General features: G+C 59.0%; 1 long non-coding RNA gene across 1 annotated transcript; it reads left to right on the forward strand.

Moving 5' to 3' along the window:
- Window positions 1–5,398: 5,398 nt before the first annotated feature.
- Window positions 5,399–8,190, forward strand: LOC104003210 (uncharacterized). The gene is made up of 4 exons (XR_010152006.1): window positions 5,399–5,837; window positions 6,063–6,268; window positions 6,908–7,415; window positions 7,617–8,190. It is a non-coding gene; the product is annotated as an uncharacterized LOC104003210 (long non-coding RNA).
- Window positions 8,191–9,037: the final 847 nt, after the last annotated feature.

Below are 9,037 nucleotides of genomic sequence, written 5' to 3' on the forward strand. Positions count from 1 at the left end.
GTGTCCCCCCCCCGTGCTCCTGGGCGTGCCCCCCCCCCGTGCTCCTGGGCGTGCCCCCCCCCCCGTGCTCCTGGGCGTGCCCCCCCCCCGTGCTCCTGGGCGTGCCCCCCCGTGCTCCTGGGCGTGCCCCCCCCCGTGCTCCTGGGCGTGCCCCCCACCGTGCTCCTGGGCGTGCCCCCCACCGTGCTCCTGGGCGTGCCCCCCCCCCGGGTGCTTCTGGACGTGCCCCCCCCCGTGCTCCTGGCCGTGCCCCCCCCGGGTGCTCCTGGGCATGCCCCCCCCGGGTGCTCCTGGGCATGGGCAGGGCGTGCCCCCCCGGGTGCTCCTGGGCGTGGGCAGGGCGTGCCCCCCCCGGGTGCTCCTGGGTGTGCCCCCCCCCGGGTGCTCCTGGGTGTGCCCCCCCGGGTGCTCCTGGGTGTGCCCCCCCCCCGGTGCTCCTGGGTGTGCCCCCCCCGGGTGCTCCTCCCCCCGGGTGCTCCTCCCCCCGGGTGCTCCTGGGTGTGGGCAGGGCATACGTGCTCCCCGGGTGCACCGGTGGCTCCTAGCCACCTGTCCCAGCATCTGCTGCTCTCAGCCACCTGTCCCAGCATCTGCTGCTCTCAGCCACCTGTCCCAGCATCTGCTGCTCTCAGCCACCTGTCCCAGCATCTGCTGCTCTCAGCTTCCCTGGCTTGTGCCGTTGCTCCAACCTCACCTTCTGCCTCCCATGGCACCGTGTTGGTCTCTTTCCTCTTAGGAGGATGCCCGTTCCTGGACTTGGGCCCCGCCCAGCCCAGCCCAGCCCAGCCCAGCCCAGCCCAGCGCTTGTCTTGACCACATCTGCAGGATCCTGTTTCCAAATGAGGTCCCACTCTCAGGTCTCAGGGGCTGGGACTTCCATATGCTTCTGGGGAAACAGTTGAACCTACAGCTCCCCCTCTGTGTTCCCATCTTTCTCTACTCTGGAGTTCACAACACTTTTCTGGTGCAGAGATGGCCCTCAGGCCCTGCCCCCAAAAGCCTCGTCTACACACCACTCCCTGCCCCCGAAGTCCTCGTCTACACAGCACTCCCTGGTGGTGTTCAACCCAGCTGCACCTTGAACCCTGGGAGCCCTGAAGGGACCGATGCCCTTGTGGTGGGTCCAGGTGGCCTGAGGGCTAGAGAGGCAGAGCTTGTGTAGACGGGAAACCCCGGCTGGGAGCAGGCAGCCTGGGCAGAAGGGGCCGGGAGCCAAGCTGCAGGGCTTGGGGAGGCTTGGGCCCACATGAGCAGGACCCATGCTGCTCGCTCTCCTGCTGCTGCTCCTGCTGGCACTGGGTGTGCTGTGGGCCGGGCAGGTGCATCCGCTGCTCCAAAAAGCACTTGTTCCTCCTTTCCACTAAAGTGCCCCTGTGTGCCCCACATGATGTCACATGCCTCCACATGCTCCCCATGTCCCCCTGGCCCCTGCGTGCCCCATCCCTATGTGCTCCCATATAGCACCTCCCAGATCACCTGGACACATGAGTCTCGGGGTAACCAGCCCCCCTGCAGACCTGCAGAAGCTCGGACAGCAAGTGGGAGTCAGCAGTCAGGAAACTCGGGGGCTTTGCACCTGGAGGGAAGCCCACCTGATATGAAAATGCTTTCGAAGCTTGTGGATCGGAGAGGCCAGTGGTGTACCGGGTGGTCCGATCGATCAGTCAGGACGATCATCAGCCCCATTTCTCAGGTAAGAAAACCAGGCTCCAAAACTTTCAGTGACTTGCGCACAGGGGCAGGTGGGTCACCCGTCAGCAGCAGAACCAGTGCAACCCCAGCAGGTCTGGGGCTGGAGGCACCCCTGCACCCCACACCCCCCGCACCTCCCCACTGCACCCGAAACCCCCCATACCTTCCCCACAGCCCCCCACCCTGCACCATGCACCCAGCACCCTCGCATCCTACACGCTTCTGCAACCCCGTCCCGCACACCCTGTCCCGCAAACCCTGTCCCCACACCCCCGCACACCTAGCAGCCCCCACCCCACACTCCATACCCCCTGCACCCCACACTCCATAGCCCCTGCACCCCACACTCCATAGCCCCTGCACCCCCTGTGCTCCCGTACACTCCCACACACCCAGCATCCCCCACCCCCCCAGCCCACACTCCATACCCCCCACCCCCCCAGCCCACACTCCATACCCCCTACACCCGCTGTGCCCCTACACACACCCACACCATGCACCCCATATCCTCATCCCCACTCCACACCACTGCACCCTGCACTCCCGCACGGTGGACACCCTGCACTCTGGTTGCTGTGCCAAGCCCCGGGGGTGCCTCCCTGCCTGTGTCCTCTGCTCTGAGCCTGGCCTCACAGCCCACCTCTCCCGGGGTGTCTGGCGGGGTTCGGGTTCCTGGTAGCAGCCCAGCTTGCCTGGCTCCAGCACTCCCCCAGGTCCTCCTACACCCTGCCCAGGCTCCATGCAGGCCTAGCACGCCCCTCCCAGCCCCCGTGGCCAGAGAAGAGAACAGCTTTCAAAAGAGGAGCCCCTTGGAGTCCAAGATTCTTCAAAACTTCCAAAAGAAGTTCTATATTTTGGACAATATCAGTTTCTTTCAAATAACTCATTTCATGAAAAATACATGACAATTGTAGGATGGGAAAAGGCATGTGGAGCCGTGGCACTGGGGGGGGGAAGGCGTGTGGAGCCGTGGCACTGGAGGGGGGAAGGCATGCGGAGCCGTGGCACTGGGTGGTGGGGGGAAGGCATGCAGAGCCCTGGCACGGGAGGTGGGGGAAAGGCATGCAGAGCCGTAGCACGGGAGGTGGGGGAAAGGCATGCACAGCCGTGGCACGGGAGGTGGGGGAAAGGCATGCACAGCCGTGGCACGGGAGGTGGGGGAAAGGCATGCAGAGCCGTGGCACGGGAGGTGGGGGAAAGGCATGCAGAGCCGTGGCACGGGAGGTGGGGGAAAGGCATGCAGAGCCGTGGCACGGGAGGTGGGGGAAAGGCATGCAGAGCCGTGGCACGGGAGGTGGGGGAAGGCATGCAGAGCCGTAGCACGGGAGGTGGGGGAAGGCATGCAGAGGTGGGGGAAAGGCATGCAGAGCCGTGGCACGGGAGGTGGGGGAAGGCATGCAGAGCCGTGGCACGGGAGGTGGGGGAAAGGCATGCAGAGCCATGGCACGGGAGGTGGGGGAAAGGCATGCAGAGCCGTAGCACGGGAGGTGGGGGAAAGGCGTGCAGAGCCGTGGCACTTTCCTTTAAAGGTGCAGTACAGCACGTCCACGTCCTCCCGACACCGTGAGTGCGGCCACAGCGAAGCCAGGGGAGCAGGTGCGCTTCTCCATGGGTCCTGGTTTAAAGCAAGCGGAACCACCACAGGCTCGGGATTGAGGTGGTAAGGGACGTCCAGTCCTCAGGTGAGGTTAAGTCCTTCTACAGAGACAGCACTGGGGGGACCTCACAGTGCCCCCCGGGAAGCGCTGGTTGGGCAGGCTGCAGGAGCTGAGGCCAGAGTCCTGGCACGGGGCTACGGGGCCCTTGGTGTCTTTCACTGCTGTGACGGGGGCTCCCTGCTGCCCCGGCACCTGCGGGCCTTGGCCAGTCCCGAATACCAGGTTGTGGCAGTGGAGACCTGGGGGTGGTCAGCGGCCCCCTATGGAGGTTCTGCCGTGCGTGTCAGGGCCCCAGGCAGGGCTGTGCAACGCCAGCCCCTCTATCAGTGTGGACACACATCCATGGGAGGGGCTCTCGTTTTCCCCACCTTCCGGTGAGGGAACCAAGGCAGACCTCAGCACCGAGCAGGGGTCAGGCCCTGGTGGAGGTGGATTTTCTTCACTGTGGCACAGTCCTGCTCAGTCTCTGGTCCTGATGGAGGTGGTGGAGGCCCTGGTGGAGGTGGATTTTGTTCACCGTGGCACAGTCCTGCTCAGTCCCTGGACTGCCCCCCTGCACCCAGCAGCACAGGCCGCAGAGCCCAGGAGATGTGGGCAGGAGCTTTCCCCTCGCCTGCCCCACTCCTGCCCACCCAGTGGGCACCCCGTAGATGGGAGCAGCTCTCCGCCTAGCACGTGGACTGCTGGGCTGAGTCATGGCTGCAGGCGACGGCTTAGTGGCATCTCCCAGGTGCCACTGCAGGGACAGCCTCTGTGTCTCCAGGCCCCGCGGAGCCAAGCTTACCCATGCCGCTGAGTCAGGGGCTGCAGAGGCCTGTGCGGGCTGCGGTGGCTGGACCTGGGCCTGGCTGCTCAGATGCTGCTGGAACCCTGCTCTCAGCCTGGAGGCTGGCAGGTCTGCCGGGGGCCAACGGGCAGGCATCGCCTGTCTGAAGCTCTTTGCCTCTGAAGGAGCTTCAGTGCCAGCCAGGGGCAGTTTATGAGAAATTCAGAGAAACATGTAGGCTTCTCTGTGTCTTCTGAAGAACTGCCAATGCCTCACCCACCTCTGGCCAGAGGACTCTGGAAAACTTGCGTTTCTGGTATGTATAGAAAAGCGACATGCTAAGCCGCAAAGCCGCCCCCTTCAAGACGCAGCACACGCAAGGCTCATCCTGCCACGAGCACTGGTACCGGCTCACTTTCCGCTCTGCTCGGCGGGACTCCGGCCAGGCCCAGCGTGCAGCTGCGGAAAGGTTTAGAGTGAGGCTTCCACTTCACTCTCCCATCCAAGAGTTATACTATCTGGTGAAAGTGTTTCTTTTTCCTTTTTTGGACAGTTAAGCTACAGCGATGGGCCAACTGGCACCAGTGTGGAGAGACAGGTATTCCTCACTTTGTGGCACCAACGTGGTTCTGGCAAAGTGGCCTCTTTTCCAGTAAAACAGTCTTCTCCCCTCCCTCGCCTTCCATTTTAGGACCAGTGGTTTGTCCCCGGGGAAGCAACCCCAATTACAGCCAGCTTTGCCATCTGTGGAAATAGCCTGGTCACCAGAGGCACAGAAGCCAGATGCGTGGCCATGCCGGCGGCAGCACCCGGGGCAGCCCCTGCCCCCGACCCATGAATCTCAGTGTCCCCCAGGCCGCCCACGTCCCACTCTGCCCAGCCTACACCACCTCCCTCACCGCAAAGTGCCCGCTCCGCAGCTCCATGCCCCTGCCCAGTGGAGCCTCAGCCCCGTCCCACCTGCAGCATGCCCAGCCCAAGTGCCCGAAACCCAGAGCCTCGGACTCAGGGCAAAAGGAAGCCGCCCCATTCCACCACATCAGGGTCTCCACTGTGCTTATTTAGAGCAGAGCGCAACTCTCCTTGCGTCTGAGTCCCTTCACACAGGTGACTGAGAGGCTCAGGACAGAGCATTGCAGGGGAGACAGAGGAGGGGCTCGGCCTCGCCAAGCAGCTGGCTCTATTCATTTAGCGGAACCGCTGCCCCACCCCCTCCCAGCCCCTGCACGGAGGGAGGCCACTGGGGCCGGCCCGTCCCCGACTTCTATTTTGTTTTCGCCAGAGCCGCCTCCAGACTCCCTCTTCACATTTTATGTCAACTCTGGGGCCCTGCTGGCTGAAAGTGAGTTCTGTTTTCCGGCAGCCCTGTGGCTTTTGGACTCGGCCTTGAAATTAGTTCATGGCGACCCAGGCACACATCGCGCTGGGAAGCCACGTGGGAGCCGTGCGGGTGGAGCGGCCGCCGCAGCCAGACTGAAATGTAGCACAGCGCCTGGGCCTCGTCAGGCCTTTATGACAGAGTGTAAAGGGAATTGCTGCTTAGTCACCAATTTGCTTGGCAAGATTGGATGGATTAGGAAACACGTCGAAGGTCAGACAGTAGGAGTTTGTCTAGACGCTCTATTTTGGACTCGGCGCTGACCCGAGGTGTTTCTGTAGCAACCTTTTCAACACTGCTATTCTGGCAATATTGGAGAAAACATGATCCCTCCTATCATCAGGTAGGGCCCGCTCTGAAAATCCTCGCCCCGTCACTGGGTTTGCTGCGGCGCCTCCAACTCCATTTAGGACGAGGAAGCCCGACGGGGAGGCCCCTGGGAGGGACCGGCTGCTTGGGCGGAGGCCAGGCCTCGGGAAGCTTGTCCAAGGCTCACAGGGAAAAGTGCCAAGAAATGGAAGTGGCTCATTTTTCCTCTGGGCCTGAGGGGAGGGTTTTGATTTTACAGCCGCCCCTAGTCATTTCTCACAGGTTTGAAGCAGACCTTTCCAGGGAGAGGGGAGAGAGAAGGGAGATGGGGAAGGATGGGGAGACGCCATGAGGAGGTAGCCACCTCCGGGGATCCCCGGAAGCCTGGACGTGCTCTGCCCAGTGGTTCTGTCCCCAGGGAACACGTGGTCATGTCTGGAGGCATCTGTGGCTGTCACAGTCATGGTATGGGGTGCTCCTGGCATAGAGGGGTGGGGCTGCTTCCTTTTGCCTGTCCCTGCTGCCCTCCCCACCCTGCATGTCTCACTCTCCATCGTACCTGAGGGCCCTCTGCCAGCTGGGAGAGGGGACAGCCCGGGCTTCAGTTTCCCTGCATTTCCCCGGGAGTAGGGGAGCCACGAGCAGGCCGTAGGTTCCCTCTTCCTCCCAGGGCCTCAGCACCAGATCCTGGAGCTCCGGACCCCGCAGTGGGTTCCCCAGCCTCACAGCCCTCCTGGGGCCCCACAGGGGAGGGACGCAAAGGTGGCTCTGCAGCTCCTTAGCACGTGACCTTTGGCAACTTCAGCCTCTCCTGCCTCAGTTTCCCGAACTCTGAAGGGAGGGAGAGTGACACGATGATTCCTCAGCAGAGACCCCAGGCCTCTCTCTCCCACTGACCGCCCAGGGGAGTGAAAGTCCAGGACTCCGTGCATGCCTGGGGACCCGGGCAGCGGGGGAGCAGAACTGCAGGCCCGGCCGCAGCACCTTCCCACCTTGCTGGTGAGGGGTGAAGGCTCCCAGGCCCTGGCCTCCACATCCAGACACCACCCTCACCCGTGCAGGAGCGGGACTCGAACCCACCTCTCTCGCCTCCTTGTGCTGCAGGGAACATTCAAGTCCTGATGTGGACTCTGTCCTGCTGCAGCAGGAAATCCAGAGATGCCTCTGCCACCACGGCGATGGGCTCTGGCCAGAGCAGCAGGAGGGAGCTGGGCCCACATGGCCGTCACCGTGGTTTGCCCACAGCTGCTGTTTCTGAGCCATCACAGGGTCAGGGGCATCCAGGGAGCACGCTGAGATGCAGCCTCTGCTGCAGCCCGGCAGATGTGTAGCTGCTTCTGGAGCACACCCGGGGAACACCCTTTCTTCCTATGGATGCCAGCTGGACTCACTGTGCAGACAGGGCCTGAACCAGACCAGAGGCACTGGCTTCTAGGCGAGGGACCTTCTCAGCACGGGACCTGCAGCTGCCTTTCCCACACTCACACAGGCTCTTCCCATTGTCCTAAGAACCCTGTGGAGGTACAGGCAGGGGTTATCCAAATGCTGACTCATGTGAGTCCGACAGGAGCATGGTGCCCGCCCGAGGAGTGTCGACCTCACGCTAGCCACTGTGATTATTGTCACTGTTACTGTGAGCTGCTCTGTTCGGGAGGGGAAGCCACGCTGAGGAGCAGCTGGGACACATGCCTGGCCCTGCCCTCCAGCTGGCCTCCGTTCCACACATGAGAGCCTTGCCTAGAAGGCCCTTGGTGGGGGTGGGGGGGTTGGCGCCTGAGCCCCCCACCCTGAAGCTCCCCTCATTCTTGTGCAGTAGGTCCCCTTTGCTGTTGGACTTGCAGCTTCTGCAGGCAAGAACCAGGTGACGTCCCCTCCGTTCTCCAGCAGCAGCTGTGGGCCCACTTGGGGTAGAAGTGAATGAATGAGTGACAAACTGAGGATGCAGATGCCTCGGCTGCAGAGGAGCAAAGACAGACATTTCATTTGACTGCTCGGAAACCACACAAGCAGGAAAAGAATGAAATGAAATATTTAAAGTGTTGAGAAAGGAAAAAATAGACGCCAACCTACAATTCTGTACCCTGTGAAGTTATCCTTTAAAGTGAAGGAGAAAAAAAAGACTTTCCCAGAAACACAAAACTTGAGGGAATCAGTTGTCAATAAACCTGCCCTGTGAGAAATGAGAAAGGAAGCTCTTTAGAGTGAGAATACTACTCAGATCCGAAGACAGGAAGAATGTTGGAGGAGGAAAAAGCAAAGTAAGATAAAAACACTGTTCTGATTCTCCACTGATCTAAGAGAGAAGTTTGTCCAAAGTAATAGCAACAATGCATTTGGTCATGTGTGCTTATATACATTAAATATGTATGCTGACATATGTATATACACATGCTTGCCTAGGTATGCTAATGTGTGAGTGAAATCAATTGCAGCAATGACACAAAGGATGAAAGGATGGGAGGAAAAAATTAAAGTGATTTTGTTATTAGAAGGTGTCACACTATCCATGAAGTGGTATTGTATTATTTGAAAATGGGCCTGGATTAGTTGTTCATGTATGTTATAAACTTTAGGGCAACCATTAAAAAAAATTAAAAAGTATAACTGATATGCTAAGAAAGGAGAGAAAATGGAATCATATAATTAAAACCACAAAGGACAGAAAAAGAGTAGAAGACAAAAATAAGAACAGAGAACATGGGCAACAAATAGGAAACAGTAACAGACATGGTAGATATTAACCCAACTGTATGTTATAAACTTTAGAGCAACCATTAAAAAAAATTAAAAAGTATAACTGATATGCTAAGAAAGGAGAGAAAATGGAATCATATAATTAAAACCACAAAGGACAGAAAAAGAGTAGAAGACAAAAATAAGAACAGAGAACATGGGCAACAAATAGAAAACAGTAACAGACATGGTAGATATTAACCCAACTGTATCCATAATTACCTTGAATGTGAATAATGAAGATGCACCAGTTAAAAGATAGACTGTCCAGGAAGCAAGACCCAACTAGATATTGTCTATAAGAAACCCACTTTAAATATAGGTACATGTAGATTAAAAGTAACTGGATAGAGAGATTTCTACCCTGCTAACACTAAGAAAGTGGGAGTAGCTATATTAATTTCAGACAGTACACTTGGGAGTGAGGAGAGGGTCGGGGATGAAGCAGAGCATTCCATAATGATAAAAGGGTCATTTCTCCAAAAAGATAACAATCCTGAA

This window comes from Pan troglodytes, chromosome 17 (assembly GCF_028858775.2).
Source record: "Pan troglodytes isolate AG18354 chromosome 17, NHGRI_mPanTro3-v2.0_pri, whole genome shotgun sequence".
In the NCBI taxonomy this organism is placed as follows: Eukaryota; Metazoa; Chordata; class Mammalia; order Primates; family Hominidae; genus Pan; species Pan troglodytes.